Source organism: Python bivittatus, unplaced genomic scaffold, assembly GCF_059951505.1.
Source record: "Python bivittatus isolate LINGU-HERP-01145 unplaced genomic scaffold, Pbiv_v1 ctg000590_np1212, whole genome shotgun sequence".
Lineage (NCBI taxonomy): Eukaryota > Metazoa > Chordata > Lepidosauria > Squamata > Pythonidae > Python > Python bivittatus.
The window spans coordinates 29,878,013-29,896,581 of NW_028277086.1; the positions used below are offsets into that span (position 1 = coordinate 29,878,013).

The following is an 18,569-nucleotide window of genomic DNA, read 5'->3' on the forward strand; positions in this document are numbered from 1 at the left end:
GATGATTGTAATGAACATCTACTAAAAAAAGTTACACTCTAGAAAAAAAAGTGGGTGCTTTCATTTGCTGGTTGTAGCTAATTTTCTTTTAATGTATGATTTTTATATTATACAGCCTCTGGTAGTAAGTGAAATATAATTCTAATTAATTTTTCCTATGGCTGTAGACAAATCAATAACAAAATTCCCAAGGGAAAAAACATGCAACATGGTTCTCTAGGTTCCTAACAAATGCAAATAAGATGACCTTTTCCTGACAACTATGAATACTGTTTCACAAATTTACTACTAAAATTGCTGCAATCAGCAATTCATAGTGCAAATACAGAGCCAATAATAATCCTAAATAATTGTTCATCAAGGCAAAGCAGGATGTAAACTTCCACCAATTGTTGCAAACTTCAAGCAGGAATGCTTGAATGAAATGAATGAGTAATCAAATGCTAGGAATCTTTTATTATTTTCTTTATAAATTTTTACCCTAACAGTAGACACACCATTGTATTTGAGATCTCTTTTGTTTTGTATTGGAAATCTGAAAACTATCAAAACTATCAATTGATATCATGCAAAATAGTGACTCAGCAAGGTATGAACAAATGCTATGAAGATATTGCATATTCAACCTAGAGATTTATTATCAACACCAGAACAAATTCACAAGTTATTTTGTTAATAGTAGCTTGTAAACTAGCAGGAATTTCCAATGTGGTAGGGTAGACTAAGAAGTAAAGACATACCCACACATATCAAGGAAAACACAATGGCAAATCATTTCCACATTACACCAAGAAAACTACATTTTTTTCCATTAAATCATAGGAAATCAAGCATGACTCAAGGGTATCTTTCTAAAAATATCACAAATCACCAGAAAGTTTTGCCACTGGTTTGTGGACCTTATATTGCAAAGGCCCTTTCTAAGCAGTTCCTTTTAATTTAGATGATTCTTACATATGAATAATTCTTACATGTGAATAAAACAAACATTCTTACAGATGGATTAGAAAAACCTATTTTGTCTCAGTCTACAAGTTAATCATTAATTATTCAGACTCACCGTTCCACAAATGAAAAACCTCTTTTTAATTTATTTGTAGATTGATAGCCTACTTTTCCACCAAGCAGGCAAAGTAGTGCCCATAGCATAGCTTTCCTCCAATTTTTCAATCCTGACATAGATTCAATTAAGAGATAGTGACTGGCCCAAACTCTCCCGGTGAGTTTCCATGACAAAGCATGGCTGCATCTAGACTTGAATCCAAGTCTCTCCAGTCCTAGTGTAACCACTATACCACCTGACACCTTCCATTCATGAGATGGCTTTTAATCCAGCAGATCTTTTCCCACATGGAAGAAAATAAAAAATGATTGTCACTTTCCTGCTGTATATGGTCTTCTAAAAAGTTCTCCTAAGCATCTGGAGGTAATACTTTGAGGGGGGACACATAAGAGGAGGCGAGCCTTCTACTCATTAGGTATTCCAGATTCTACCCAGATAATTGTGTAAAAGTGCTCTCTATCTAACAGGAATAGAAGGGGGCAGCATATGAAAGGGCAACACAACTCTTAAAAGCCTGTTTGTGACTTATCACAGGTACCCATGATTCTCTTTTCTTCTCACTCCATACAGTACTGTGGAGTCCTTGGGGTTCTCTGAGCTTGGTTGTTTTCTTGCAAACACTTCATTACCTGGCTAGGTAACATCTTCAGTGCTAGAATGGAATGGGGTTTGCTCTCTGTTTATATATTGTGGTATGCCCTGCCAGTGTTAGTGGGGGTGTGGGTTTTTTTCACAGAGAAGAGTAAATATTCTATCAACTCCTCACTACAGTGCCTCCAGAAAATCAAAGATGTACACATAGATGAAGATGAAATTATGGTCTTATTTGATGTCACAGCACTCTTTACATCCACAAACCCAGAACTAGTGAAAGAATCCATATTAGCAGTACTACACTACACAACCAATCTAACCAAATACACCCAGATTGAAATACCCAGAATCATGGACCTCATCAACCTCTGCCTCACTACCTATTTTCAGGTTGATGGACAAATATACCAACAAATCAGAGGCACACCCATGGGATCACCACTGTCAGGACTCATAGCAGAGATTGTAATGCAACGCCTAGAAACTATAGCACTTCCACACATACAACCTAAAGTATGGATCTGGTATGTAGATGACACCTTTATCATAATAAAAAAGGAACAACTAGAGAAGACACATGAAACCATCAACAACATCTTCAAAGGAATTAAATTCACCAGAGAGGAAGAAAACAACAACACGCTACCCTTCCTGGACATCCTCATCAGCAGAGGAAACAACAGCAAACTAGAAACCCAAGTCTATTGGAAGACAACCCTGTTAGGCAGAGTGCAGATATAACCACCAGCGTTAGAGAGATTTAAAGAATGCAATGTCTTTATCTTGTTCTCCAAAGAAATCCAGCCAGAAGTTATAAAACATAACTGGTTGTTTATTGAGAAAAATAAAAACTACATAAAATACAAGTTTCATGCAAAACATAGGAAAAAAAATCACTTCTCAGATATGTGGCATGCAAGACTTATCCAATACACAAGTTTAACAAAGTCTCTAGCCAAAAAACTCTCAGAGAAGAGGTACACTATTTAGTTATTAGTTACTACTACATAACCTATAAAACTGATTACATGATGACTAAAATCCTACTAAGCAGTGAGGCATATAATCACCCACAATTTATTGACACTATCCACCTCCCCTTGGGTAACTAGCATATAGACGCCAATAGGTGGCAGTAAATAGCAGTATACGTGCAAACTAGAAAAACAAATGCTGGTGGCATGACTTTTGCAGTCAAAACTATTGTTTGGAGATAAGCGATTTGCTTTTCTTCTCATGAGAATATCCTAACAAACCCACTCTAATCAAGTACTCCATTACCACAGTAACAACCCTACCTCCCACAAGAGGTGCTGTGTAAGAACATGATTCAAATGAGCACAAATGCATTGCAGCAACCCAGAACAGTAGAAAAAGGAAACAAACCACCTATACAACATCTTCCAACAAAATGGATACCCATGCAACATTATCAAAAAGTGCCTGACCACTCAACCTAATACAACACAACCAACACAAGCTATGAAAAGGATAACACTGCCATACATCAGAAATGTCTCAGAAACTACCAACAGACTATAACAACCACATGGCATCTCTGTAGCACGCAAACCAACTAAAGCCCTCCAAAACATCTTAAGCAAACCAAAAGACCCAGTAACCCAAGAAGAAAAAATAGGAGTCATCTACAGCATACAGTGTAAGGACTGTAACAACCACTATGTAGGACAGACAAGCAGAAGGCTAGCAGAGCGCATCCATGAACACCCACTAGCAGTCAGAAGACATGATGAGAACTCCTTAAACTCACAACACATGGACAGACTTAACCATAATTTCAACTGGAAAACTGTCAGCATCTTAGACCAAGCTAAATCTAAAAATGCGAGGGAATTCTCGGAAGCTTGGTATTCAGACAAGGCAGCCATCAACAGGCACATAGAGATAAACAACATCTACACACTATGCAAAAGAGACAATAGAAAGGAAAACAAAAGATCAGAGCATCTCCTCACCAGCAATCATCACCCAGATAAGCAGAGATTAACACCAAGATTATCACCAGACATACAAGTACACTAGTAAACAATACCTTAATCAAGGAACTACAAGAGGAAAAAATAGAACAGAACAAAACCCACACTCCCACCAACACTGGCAGGGCATGCCACAATATTCTATTGTTCTATTGGTACCATACAGTACTTCTGCCACCTCCATGTGGTTGCTAATAAGTTTTCTCAGATCTTTAGTGTAACACTCTGACAGAGCTATATGAGTAATCATAAAATGATATGAGTGTGGAGTCCTTGGTGCTGAGTTTGGTTGTTTGGTTGCAGACATTTCATTACCCAACTAGGTAACATCATCAGTGCTAGTGAGTTTGCTCCCTTTTTATATACAGTAGCTTACCTGCCAGTGTTGGTAGGGGTATGGTTTTCTCCTTGGTAGTTCCTTGATTAGAATATTGTTTTCTGCTTTATTGTTTTTCTGGTGTTAATCCCTGCTTATCTGGGATTAATTTCTGTTGGAATTATATGACTAGGAGGTAGAGAAGCAAGATGAAAGGAAGCTATTAGCAGGATTTGTCGATTCCTTATAAAACATCCTGAGGCTTTCAGTTAAGCAACCATAACTTAATTTGTTTAGAATAACATGCATACATTGGTTACTGTCTTTAATCTGCTTTACCTATTAGGAGATAACCCTCCTCAGCTAACTTCTGGTTCTATTTGGCTCCTCCTTCTCTTATTCCTGGATTAAGATTACATTTCTTTCTAGGATAGAAGCAAAAATCCTCAATGCTGAGGTGTTGTTAAGGAGTTTGTGTGTTGTATATCTCAATTTATGTGTGGTCCTTAAGCCTTAGTCAGCACCACACGTAGCTCATGGCTTTGTAAAGATCTCCTTACACATGAAGTAGTGGTTAATATGTGGCATACTGATGTGAATTCCAGGTTCAAGTCATTGCTTTAGTAGGAAGTATCATTGTTAACTTTGGGGAAATCGCCATTTAATAGGCATTTTTCAGCATACAGTCAGCAATCTGGGACCAGTATGTAATATAGTTATTGTTTGACTCAAGGAAGTCCTAATAATATTTCAGGGAAAAACTGTTCTCAATTTTCATAATTATACAGTGGTATAATGCGACCGAATTGGTCGCAACCGGAAGCAAATTTCCCCATAAGGTTCAGTGTAATTACTGTTAATCCGTTCTGGCATGGAGGACAGGGAGGCGGCTATTGCTTGGAGGGAGAGTCCCCCTCCCTACGACCACGTGTCAGGGGCGGAAAATGGCTGCGGACCATGTGTCAGGGGCGGAAAAATGGCCGCAGACCACGTGTCAGGGGTGGAAAAATGGCCACGGACCATGTGTCAGGGGTGGAAAATGGCCGCAGACCACGTGTCAGGGGCGGAAAAATGGCTGCGGACCACGTGTCAGGGGCGGAAAATGGCCGCAGACCATGTGTCAGGGATGGAAAATGGCCGCAGACCACGTGTCAGGGGTGTAAAAATGGCCACAGACCATGTGTCAGGGGCGGAAAATGGCTGCGGACCATGTGTCAGGGGCGGAAAAATGGCTGTGGACCATGTCACGGGAAGGAAAATGGCTGCGTATCCTGTTCGTACCCCGAGGCGGAGTTCGCAAACCGAGGCAAAATTCTGCGGCTGGAGCTGGTCATAACCCGAAAAGTTCGTTAACAGAAGCGTTCGTAACCCGAGGTTCCACTGTATAAGGAAAAAAATCTCAATATTTTTAACTGTATAAGATATCCATTGCAATCTCTAAAACAAATATTTTCTTCAGCTACAGAAACTGACAATCAGAGGCATGTTGAAAGGTACCACTGAAATGTAATGTTTAAAGTGACAGAATGGAATACTAGTAACCATATAGGGAATAATCATATTAATGTTAAATCACTTCATCATAGTTCATTCCATTCAAATTAAATCAAATTTAGCTTTTGTTTCCAGCTTCTTTGTCCCAAACCAATTTTAGGAATGCAACCTTTAATATGCTACTTAACAAAGCTTGAACCAGAAAGCACTGGCATAATCATCCATGTTTTTGTTGATATTTTATGTGAGACAAGTATATTCTTTGGAGAGCTCAACTTTGGTTGGAAACATATTTTAAAATATATAATAAAAGTAAACTAGAACTTGTTACAAATATCATTTTCCTAATAAAATATTTTATAAAAGCAAAAGCATTTAAATAAAGGTGAACAGTTTTTTCGTTATCTATGAAAGCTGTTAGGCTATTGAGCAGGACCAGATTTTTGAAGTTTCCCCAGGACAAATTCAGTTATCTTACTGAAGCATGTTGGATCAATCATAACAAAAGAGAAATTTGACTAATGTCTATGTGATTATGACACACATGGCATACTAAACTGAACTAAACAATCTTTTCTTGATGACATCTGAAAAGATATCTCAGCTCTCTAATACTTGCTATTCTTTCATGTTCTGAATGAATCCCTATTACATCTCACTCAATATTGATCTTTAAACCATGTCTCCCAATCCGTTTCCTTGTGTGGTCACTGAACAGTATAAAAGTTCAATAGGAAGATCAGCTGCTCATCCACTTTTTTGCTAAAGCAATTTGTATTATGGATTTACTTTAGCAGTCTACAGTGGCAGTTGCTGTTTTTACTATTTAAATGCTTTGATTATCTGACCTTGCTTACTTTATCTTTTTAAGCGCTGTGTACTGGCTTTAAAAGTTGATCAATAACGGGGGATTCCTCCACCGCATTATGCAGAAATCAATCCTGATTTGGGCTATTTGTATTTTGCTCTTACAAGTCCATCTGTCTATGTTAATTTTATATTTTCTCTTTCTTTCGTAAGTAATTTGGACCTATATTTTCAAATAGATATTCCTGGGTCTCAGTGGAATACAGGGACTATATATCGAAGGAAGAACTACTTCAGGAAAGTTGTAAAATAATTCCCTAAAGGATTTTAAGATGAAACAAGAGAAGCAGCTGATTGAGATGGCCTAAACCTCGAGACTTCTGCTGCCATAGCAGATTGGATTATAAAATTCAGATGCTTCCTCTCAAGTGTTTATGCTGCATTTGATAGTACTTTAAAAAATTCTAAAATTTATTTATCTTACTGATTTTCAAAGTATTTGTTAATTTTATGAGTTAGGGTTAGAACCCGTCCTATAGCCCAGTCTGAATTCTTCAACAAAAGCTCATGTTTTAATTGTGAAGGGAGTGCTTATTGATTAGTAGAATAGACAGCCCAACTCTCTAATATTTGCACTGCCAATATAAATAATGGTTGGTGGTGGGATGGTGATGGTGGTAGAATTAAGGACCGAAGGATTAAAAGCCTCCATTATCATCTTCCCATGACCTAATTGCTATCTACTGTATAGCATCTTTTTCTGACAACTGTTCACTATATAAACTAAATCATATGATTGGTAATCAAGTCAATAACATCTGTTTTAGCCCCAGAGGTATGTGCAAAGCTAAAAACTTGCATCCAAAGGTTTGATTGATGCTTATGCATACATATGCAATTTTATATTGTATTATACTCATATAAACAGATCTTTAGTTAACCATCCTTTTCAATGCTTCACATAATTTATTTCTTGAACCATGTTGTTGCTGGCTTTGCTCTGTCATAGAACCAATTAAACGCCACAGTGTCTCCTCATTCACCCTTTTTTGCATTTTACTACCTTTTGACTCTACTTAGTGGGATGTGGATTAGTGGAAGTGCCAGTAGGAATGAGGGACCCCACAAATGGCAATTATTTTTAAAACATTATTTGCAAGGTCAATGAGAATTTTTCTGTGTTCCATGTACCTTTAAAAATTGTTTTGAACTTGTGTGCCTGTAAACATATAGAATGATTACCATAGTTACAGAATGTAAAGACCACATTTTAGACTATTATAAAGATTATATCTTAGGTGTAGCAAACCAGGGGAAAAAAACCCTCTAGGCAGAGTAGCAGTCAATGGGTGAATGGTTTTAAGAATATAGAATGTGCCCTAAATGGCACATTCACTCTCTGCTATGCTTTTAACAAAGAAGAGAGAATTTAGAATGTGTTGTGCTGCAAAAGAAGAAGATTCCAACCCAGTTCAAGAAAGTCCGAGATTACAAACACACTTAAATGAGAATCAAAGTAGTCGTTTTTAATTATTACATCTTTTCCATCAATCTGTTTGTGATTGGGGAGGTTCAGGCACTTGCAATGAAGCCCTTGGATGAGTCTCAGTGTCCCATGTATTTGGGCAGGATTTTATACATTGAACATACTGAGTGACCATGACCCAAACCATGTGTTTTTGCTTACAATCACTATTTAGAAGACAAGATAACCCATCTAATGCATGCAGATTTTGTGATGGACATTTATTGCTTGGGCCAGAGATGTTACCAGATTGTTCTCAATCATCCCAAAATAATCAAATTCTTCTCTCCCCAAGATGGGATTTAAGCTGACTTCCAAGTGAATTTTTAATCCTAAATGACACAACTAAGGTCATTAGTGCATTTTTGTGTAACAATATATTTTGTATAATGCCATCATGCTACATTACACTTCACTACATTAGAAAACTCTCAAATTATGGCAACTAATTCTTAACAACTAACACATTTTGGGGGGGGGTGGCTTTAAATTTGCCTTTATTTTGCTTTGTTTGGGTATTTTATTACTGTTCAGTTTCTTTTTATCTTTTAATTGTACATCACCTTGAATGAACTGATGAGCAGAAATGTGATCTCTAAATAATAATAGTAATAATATGACATAAGCATGAAAATGAAAGATGTTCATGCATCTTACCAATTATAAAACCCATATGTACTCTTAGGTCCATCTGTGTAACAATCAGTGATGAATTCTGCCACAGATGAAAGTACAAGCAGAAAAATTCTGATCCTGGAAATAAAATAAAGAAGGTAATGAAAAAGCCAAACATTAAAGCTAAAATTAGCTGCAAATAGAAATCTACTGTTCAGGCAGCAAATGTGATTTTCATATGTGTCGTTAGTGACATCACCCTCAAGTCCCGCTGTGCTACCTCATGGTGGAAGACAGTGTTCCCAGTAGGGGTGAAAAAAGAAAAGTGGGGGTGTTTGCCAACAATTTATGATCCCAGCACTGTCACCCAAGGCATGAAGGTCATCCATGCGTTCAGTTAAAGAGAGCAGGCACCTATATTGGGCAGCAGTGACATAAGAAGGTATTGGAGATGGATGATCACTTTAGTGACAATGGCAAAGGCTCCATTTCATATTGTGTCAGAGAAGGTAATGGTAAACCACTTCTGTATTTTACCAAGAAAACTACATAGATAGACAAGATAAAGTGGTTGACGGTATAGTGCCAATGATGGGCCACTCAGACTGAATGGCACTCAACATGCTATTGAGGAAGAGCTGAGGAGTACCAATGTTTTTTGGCTAGATTGAAGCCTTTGGACTACCTAGTTGCTGATGTTGCCATGCAGAAGAAGAAAATCCAAAGCTGCAAAGCGAGAATTATAATAGAAACATGAAATATAAGAAACATGAACAAGGGAACACTCTAGGCAATGAAGAATGAAATAAATTGACTACACATTGGCATCTTTGGCATCAGCAAATTGAAAAGAACTGGAATTGGTCAGAAGATCATACTATTTTCTACTCAGGACACAAAAAACAAAGGAAGAATGACTTGCTTAAATAGGAAGAATGTAACAAGAGCAGTAGTTGAGTATAATGCAATCAATGATCAAATAATAGCAGTTAGACTTTACAGACAACCATTTAGCATGATGATTATCCACATTTATGCTCTAACCAACCAATACAGAAGAAGAGGGAGCTGATGGGTTTTATGGTCAAGTTGAATCTGAAATCAACAGAATGTGAAAGCAAGATGTGTTGCTTGTGGTAGGAGACTGGAATGCCAACGTTGCAAATATTAAGGAGGAGAACATATTTGGACTTATAGCTTAGAAAATCGAAATGAAGCAGAAGAATGCCTTATCAGTTTCTGCCACTCCAATTATTTCTTCATTGCTAATGCAGTCTTCCAAAAATGAAGTCATCATTACCAAGTCAGAAGGCTACAGGAATTGATAAAATATCTATAGAAATATGGCAAGCAACAGAAGTAGAATCTGTAAAGGTTCTAACCAAACTTTGCTAGCAAATCTGGAGAATGACACAGTGGCCAACAGACTGGAAAAAGTCAATCTACATACCAATACCAAAAAAGGAGACTTAACAGAATGTACAAACTATCGTACAATATCCTTAATTTCACATCCCAGCAAAATAATGATTAGGATCATCCAACATAGATTAGAGCCCTGCATGGAAAGGAAGATGCCAAATGTTCAAGCTGGCTTTAGAAAAGGCCAAGGTACAAGAGGCATTATTGTTGATACATGCTGGTTAATTGCAAAAGCCAAAGAATGCCAAAGAAGGTCAATATGTGCTTCATTGATTATAGAAAGGCCTTCAATTGTGTCAACCATGGGAATCCCAGAATATCTCATTGTCCTCATGCTAAACCTATACATAAGTCAGGAAAACAGACTGGAACATGAAACAGACTGGCTCCAGGTTGGCAAAAGAATGAGATAAGGATGTATGTTCTCCCCTTATTTGTTTAATCTATACCGAGGGAAGCTGGATCAGAAGAAAATGAATGTGGCTTTAAAATTGGAGGAATAAACTTCAATAATCCATGCTATGCTGATGATACTACTCTGATAGCTGAAAATGCAAATTATCTGCAAGTTCTAGTAAAGAAAATCAAGGAGCACAGTGAAAAAAATTGAACTTCATTTAAATATAAAGACCAAATTAATGACCACAGGCACAGCAACCAATCTTAGAAATGGCAATAAAGATAATGAAGTGGAATCTTAGAATTGATGATAAAGATAAAAAGTTTCTTCTTTTTAGGATCAACTATCAACAATAAAGGAATCAGCAGTCTAGAACTACATCCCGGACTAGCACTTGGCAGAGTAGCAATGAAGGCCTTGGAAAATATATTCATATGCTGTGATACATCTATACCTACAGAGATTAGAACTATGCAGGCATTCATTCTCCCTGTAACACTTTATAGAAGCTAAAGTTGGACTTTGAAGAAACAGGATAGAAAAGGTATTGCTGCTTTTTGAATCTGATGTTGAAGAGGACTCCTGAGAATATATGCTATTGATGATGATGATGATGATGATGATGATGTGCCATCAAGTCAGTGCTGATCATTACTGACCATAGATAGATTTTCTCCAGGCTGATCTGTCTCCAACCTAGTGCTTCAAGTCTTCCATTGCCCATTGCCACTGTAATTGAGTCCACTTTGTGGCTGGCCATACTTTCTCTTTCGCTTCATTTTTCCCAGCATTCTCAAGAAATAAATTCTAAAGCTGAGTGCTATACCTGTTGTCATTAATTTAGTGTTCTTTGCATAATGTATCAAAATATGAGCCCGATAGTTCGTGCCTCAAGAGAGAACTCTGAATTGATATGTTCTATGATCCATTTCTTTGTTTTCTTGGCTATCCATGTCACTATAGGCTTTATGATATTTTCTAGAAAACATAGTCAGGCTAGATTTTTCCCCCTAATTTATTTTGATTGGTGCATTTGGTTGCCTCATTCTGATCAACAACTTTATTGCATGGGTATGTTGGGGTATATTCCATCCTCCACCTTCTAATTTATATTTGTTCATTGAAGATGCTAGGAGTTACATCTACACTGATTTAGTTCTATTAGGATTTGACTGTTTTGAAGAACTTATTTTTTACTTACCTCTTTAGCAGCTTCAATCTTTTAAAGGTTTAGACAAATAATGCAGGATAAATCTTTTAATGGTTATTAGCCATGGTAGCTAAATTAAACCTCCACGTTCAGAGACAATATCCTTGAGAAAGCCAGGTGCAGGGATCAACAAGAAATGTCCATTACCATCAAGTTTACTTGTTAGCTTCCGATTGCATCTTGATAGCCACGGAGTCCTGCAATAGATTGCTTATGGTCTTATCCAGGCATTTATTTTATTCTTGTATTATAGTGCTAATATTTAATCTTCAAGCTTTATCTAAATTTAAAATAAAAGAATTTTTCCATATTAAGTTAATTCAAAGGCAAACTTAGCCAAGTATATTGTGCATGATGTAATCTAATTGATGTAACCACATGATGTAATCCTCATTGTAAGTGAAATATAATGGGAGCAGATGCTAAAGTGAAATTTGGTGATGGAAATGTAGAAATGCAAGTGTTTATGTATATGATTTTAGAAAACATTGTTCTGTCATCATTACAATTAAGGCAGTTCCACTTGTGTTGCTGACAAGTGCTTCCATATTAACAGTTTGTAACCCAACGGACGACGAAAGCTGCCTGAAATTAATTTAACCTGCACTCTGGGACTGCCTCAGATGCTCCTGCAGGAATTCACTTTAGTTCAGCTGAATCAAAGCCAGAGATTCAGTTCTTTTTGGGTATGCTTTAATTTGTAGGCTCTTAATTGCCCCTTGGTATACATTTATTAGACACAATGTCCATTTGCACCATGCAATTTTTTTTAAAAAAAATATTTGCAGTACATAATTTTAGCAGAAGTTCACATTCTTAAAGATGTTAAAAGTGATATTTGGGATTTTCCAAGAGAGGGTTTGGCATAAAGCCATTCTTTTCATTCCATCTGCACATGATAAGAACAGCTAGAATTGATGTCTGAATTTGCTTTTTTCTCTTCCGTCAATATCCTTTTCCTCTCTGTGATATGCAAGCCTGTGAATGGGAGTTGTCAGATTTACATTTGTCACAGTTAGCTTAAAAAACAAACAAAAAACAAGCAGCTAAGTATGGGCTAAATGCCATAAATAAACAAACAAAAATAAAAACTGTTAACATGTAAGATTCTGTAAGTTTATTATAATGCTTACTAATGTAAGGATTTAAAACACTGTGAGAGGAGATAATGCTCATTGTAACTAGAAAACAATAAACACGTGCTACTTGCTGATTCAATAAAAAGATGATGGATTTCATTATAGCCATCAAATCAAAATTCTGCCTTGCCATAATAGTTCCAATGTTAAACCGAATTCTGGTTACTATGCTATAGCTATAACATATAGCTGCTGCTCGTTCTTAATTGTGGCACAGGAAATAATGTATGATCTATCCCCTTTTTTAAAAGGATAGGGAGTGGAGTTTTGAAGGTAGACTTGGATATTTAAACAAAGCAAACCAGACAAAGAACTGGCAATGTAACCCAAAGCTATATATATATGTATGTATGTATGTATATGTATATGTATATGTATGTATGTATGTATGTATGTATGTATGTATATGTATATGTATATGTATATGTATATGCATACATACATGCATACATATATACATTGCTTCTAAACTAAATTCATTGAAAATTAAACAGGCAGGGTTGTAGTGGATTGAATAATACGGCATATAAAAACCTATTAAACCAACCATACCTGTTAAATATTCAAAAGAGTTTTCCTTAAAAGGTATATTTGATATTTGAATTTCTTGCCTTTAAAATATCTGATTTAAGGGGAAAGCAGCAAATTAAGAGAAAAGTTAGAAGATGGGGTTAGATTCTGTAAACCTATTTCAGAATGATATTTTCCTTTTCTGACTGTCCCTTTGAAGTGCAGTGAATGGCAAAGCCAAACACGAGGCATTCAGCACCAGATGAATGCATCATTCTCTGACCAGCCTTGAAACAGACAAGTCCATACTGTTTTCCTCGAGTAAATGTTAAGAGAGAAGAATCCAAGTTTCATGATGCAGCAGGACAAAGCTGGGTAGTGAAAATTATGTTGCAGCAGAGTCTTGAAAATATGACTGTAAAAGTTAATCAATAAAATGTCTATTCCTGTCTATTCACTAGAGGCCCCAGCTGCATAGCTTCACACAATCGATACTACAAATTATTACGATTTCCAGGTTCCCACTGGACATTCTGAACAAATCTTTCAAGTGTAACAGGCTTACATCGTGGGGTTGTTGTAGCCTGGTTTCCTTCCTCTCCACTCCCTGCGCTTCAAATTTTCGATGTAGTTCATCAGAAAAAGTGGCAAATTAAACATCTTAAAGCCTCTGAATTTTGTGTAGCTGCTAAACTCTGGATTATTCTTGCCTTCTTTTGTGTTTTCTTGACTTTTCCTTCCAAAATACTTCTTGCACTCATATTAGACAGTCATAATGAGGTAGCCATGGAGGAGATAACTTCACACTTTCAGTTTTGAACATGTGCAAACATGTCCCAGTTTTGAAATCTTGAACAACTGCAAAAAAAAAAAAAAAAAAGCACAGAATTATCTGATCATCTCCCTAACTTTTTTATTCCCTTATTTCCTGAAGATTTACCCTCCCCACATACACACAGTTCCTTTTTCAATATTCTAGCAATGTTTACCATACTGACAGACTGCTCTTTGTGGTCTCCTGCCTTAATACAAAGATTGTTTCAAATATTGCTACTCGAGCTCCAAAATGTACTGTATTAGATCTTTCTGGGATGTTATACTGACACACACAAGGATCAATGTCTCTATTTCCTCCTTTACTTCCTAGCTTCTCTATGCTGATAGCCTATCTTTAATTTTTGCATCTCAAGAGTGGGGGACAGCCTCAACTCTCAATCCCTTACTACTGATATTTTCTCCCATTTAAGGGCTCAGTTCTCACTAGAAATATTATCATTGTCCATTTAGTAGAGGCATCCATTTGTATTCTCACGCAATGGAGACCACATTAATCTGGTCAGCTGCTCCTCTTAAAAGGGATAGATGGACCAGTCTATTTGCAGTCCCTGTCACTTCCCCGTCTGTTTATTCATAAACCTGCTCCATCCTGTTTCAACATCCATCTGTACTGTTTTTTTAAAAAAATATACCCCCACAATATTTGCATTTAAATATGAATATTTTTCTCACAAACTAGGAACTTGGTATGCAATTTTATCTTGAAGTACAGGCAAATATATTTTATTCTAAATATGTCTTTTATGCACATTTTGCTGTTTGTTTTACCTCAGTAGCATATCAGAATATTTGAAACAGTGTAAAAATCCAAGGAGAACTGCGTCCTAATCTTTGCATTAGTCTCAGAAGTGTAAACCAGGTTGGTTTGCTTCGAAGTGCAGATCAAACAAAATCCTTGCACATTTCTACTTGGTAGCAATCAATCAAATAGTGAAGCCAATGTTATCACAGCCATTGCAATTGCACATAAACATGGGGTAGGAGATACAATAGCATGCTTTTTTTTTTTCCTTTGTGGCCAGTTAAAATAGAGAAAAGGTTTTCCATCTGGATAGAACTATAGTGCAGTGTCAATCCAAATGAATTTTAACATGGATCAGCGTCTAACCAAAATGTATGTGGAAGTATGGAAGGTTTAAAATTCTTTGCAGCTTTTAGGAGGACAGTTTCAGTGGCCAGCTTACCGGCTGATTCCTTGGGCACTTTGGAAACTTTCTATATGATCTAATTTTCACCATCTCTAACAAGGTGCAAAAGCGGGGTCCTTGGCAATCCGCCATATTAATATTGCCAACAAAAGGTAGCTACTTGTCAAGTCTTTGAAGAGCTAAAATGCTACATTAATAATTAAATCTGAAGAAAAGGCTTGCAAATTTAGAAAATTTATATGCAACATGCTAGTAAAAGTTTAACAATAATCCTTTATATATTTTATTTCAATATAGTTTTGACCATCATGTATCAATATTAAAACCACATTCTTAATTACACATGGTTTTAACATTTTAGCTATATTTCTGCCTTACTTAACAGACAAATATCCATAGTTCTTAAGAAGCTAAACATCATTTTCATTCTTTGCTCATTATACTAACCTGGATTATGCAGATTCAGTTGGCATGTTTATGAAGTCTTATTCTACTCTTAACTTCTGTTCCACAGATGAAGCACAGTCTTCATAAAAGGACTGAAAAAGCCAATGTTGCAGAAAGGAATGATGGCACAACTCTTATAGCAGAACCAACTGAAGTGTTTATGCAAAAAGATGTGAAATATTGTTTGATACTTCTCCAATAATCTACATCTATCCATAAACTTTATTTTCTGTAATGAAGATGACAGATCTGTGTCACTACTTTAAAAAATAACACCATATTATGGCATTATGATCATATAACTAAATTTCCCTTTATGATATCTCCTCTCATACAAGACCACTACTACAAAGACATTCTATATCAGGAGTACTTTTAGGGCCCTAAATAACTTCCTGACCACCTTCAGGTACTTGCAAGTGCATTTTTCTATTTGGTCCTCCTTATGTCTCCATCTGTCCTTTCAGCAATTCTTTAATATTCTGGCTGAACAAACTGCAGCCCTAGAACTTCATGTAACACTTAACCCATTTTATTGTCCTCCAACCCATCAGACCACATCACCAAATTTTGGCAGCACAGTTATTCGTAATCAGAAGTACTGTTTTTCAACTTTTTTGATGAAGAAAATAAACAGAATAATAAGCATAAAGTAGTTTAACACAAGAAAAGAAGAAAGTCCCTAATTCTTGGAAAAAACAATAGGAGAAAAACCAGAAAGTTCTTGCTCTTGTCATTTGTATAGGATACAGTCCCAAACTTTGTTTCTTCTCTTCACCAACTGTTGCCCTCACACCCTAAATAGCATTACATTCATCTCCCAGCCATTGAAAGATTGCTCATCCATGATATATATACATCAATCAGCCCTGTGAAGTTACTAAATATAGAGCTTTTTATGTAATGGCACCCACCCTCTGAAATATCCTGCCAAATGAAGTTTGCCAGATAGCTGCTGATAACAGGTGTTGTTCATCTGAATGCTGTCCCAATTTGCTTTGCTATTCTTTGAAATTATTGTTGGCACACGATATTACGTGGGTGAAAGGAGACAAGATTGTAATATTTTTGAGTATGTGTGAGTGTGTGAAAGAGAGTTTACCAGTTTTTGTCTCTTTTTTGTTTTCTACTTATCAAGTGACCGCCAAGTTGCCTAGAGATGGTTTCATCAACTTTCCAGAATTTATATTTTGTTTTACAAACATTCCTTAGTCCTTCCTCACAGTCATCTCTGGGAGAATCCTAGGCACAGTTTGTCATCATCCTAGTATTTGATAGGTTCTAGTTTGTATATCTGCAGTCAGTTCCCCCATTGTATTTAAGATTGTAAGTGATGGAAACATGGTTGAGTATAGCAACGTGTATTTTCCTTTTTTTAAAATATTTTTGTATTTTATTCTTGCTTGATGACAGAGTCTTTAAATCTTATACACCAGCACTATTTATATTACTATTTCCCGCTTGGGAATCTATTTTGCTAGGATTAGCCTGTTCCTTGGGGTTCCAGGTAAATGACAAACCAGCTTGCTTGGCTTTTTATGTCATTATTTCAATGAATATGCAATACTTCTATGCAATAGCTTTAATACTACTGTGATTTGACCCAGTGTAATCAGAGATGTTTATCTTAGGGAAATATTTCACTTCTTACCACAAGTTTTAGATTAGTAAACTTCGTTGTCATCAAGGTATCAGTGATATCTTAGAACTTCTGCAGTTCACATTTACTTTGTGAGAATGCAAGCAGTCTGAGGCGCTGCTTAAACTGAATGCACAATGTAACAAGTTTGGCAGAAAGAATGCATTATTCAGAGTATTTAATGATAAAACGTAGACGAGAGAAAAACATTTTGCTGAAATGAATACCTTTCATAAGTCACTTAAAAACTGTACAATGAACCATAAACATGCCTTTGTTCATAAACAGGACAAAACTCTAAAAGTTTAAGCTTTTTTCTTAAAGAAAGAGAAAGGAAGATCTAGAATTTGAGTTCACTTTAGCAACTTCATATGTTACTCGTTACTCTGACTAGAAGCTCGAACTCTTAAGTTTGCTTTAATTTGGGAGCGTCTTGCTTTGAGGCAGCTTCTTGAACGAAAAAAGACAGAGAATAGGAGCCATATGTAACCTTCAGACCCCAAAAGAAAGAAGATGATGAGAATGCCATTGGCACATAAACAATAAAAAACACTATTTCCCCTCCACACCAGATTTTCACATTTTCTAGACGTGGGGAGAAACATTAAACGGCTGCTAGTTAACATCAGTTGGGTGATGGAAAATGGAACGTTGTTTTTGAGTGGAGTATCAGCTACTTAATACTTGCATTTAATCAATAAATTAGTCAACGACATTAACAAAACACAGCACCTGATCAAAACAAGCCCTAAACACAGAGCTAAAAGAATTAATGCTGGCTTTTGGCTACTCTTCAAGTCTTTCTGAAACATCAAAACAAACAGCAACTCACTTGTAATCACTAATTTCTTCGTGAGAATCTATAATGCATTCTCTCAGAGACTTCAGCTCTCTCTCTGCCATTTCCTACTGGTGTGGGGAAACTGTTTCTGCTCTGTGCTTGCTTAGCTACCCTTGACTTGCTTTCAAGCTGGATTCCATTAGAAGTTTTTCATCCAGGCTGGCAAATTCTTGGGCTGGAAGATAATAAAAGCAAGGCAGTTTCCAAAGAAGCCAATGATAGGCTTTTTTTGTTTATTTCTTTGTTTCACTGTACAGTTAATTCAATGCAAAACTGGATCTAGATAAGCGCTTAACAAATTTGTATTTTATAGGTCTAAATAAACCCATTATGTTTCCTGGATATTAACAGACATACAATACTTTAAAATGATTTTTTTAGATGCTCAAAATTAATTTTAAAGTTATCGATACCCCAATCTTATCCTTGCTTAATAGAAGTAAATTCCATTAAATTCAGGGAGATGAATTCTCAGGTAAATATTTATAGGGGTTTAATTTAATTTAATTTAAAAGTGGCTGACTGCTCCCAAATTCTCTACCCATGAAAACATACAATTTGTGGA

At 36.3% G+C, this 18,569-nt stretch overlaps 1 protein-coding gene across 1 annotated transcript in view; it reads right to left on the minus strand.

Moving 5' to 3' along the window:
- Positions 1-536: 536 nt before the first annotated feature.
- LOC112542609 (uncharacterized) overlaps positions 537-18,569 on the minus strand; it is a 163,643-nt gene continuing 145,610 nt past the window's right edge. Inside the window, exons 18-23 of the mRNA XM_088149214.1 lie at positions 17,996-18,179; positions 15,525-15,616; positions 13,658-13,950; positions 11,435-11,723; positions 8,454-8,549; positions 537-5,350 (exon numbers count right to left, since the gene is read on the minus strand). The gene's annotated coding sequence lies outside the window, so the exon portion shown is untranslated. The remainder of the gene's footprint in view (positions 5,351-8,453; positions 8,550-11,434; positions 11,724-13,657; positions 13,951-15,524; positions 15,617-17,995; positions 18,180-18,569) is intronic.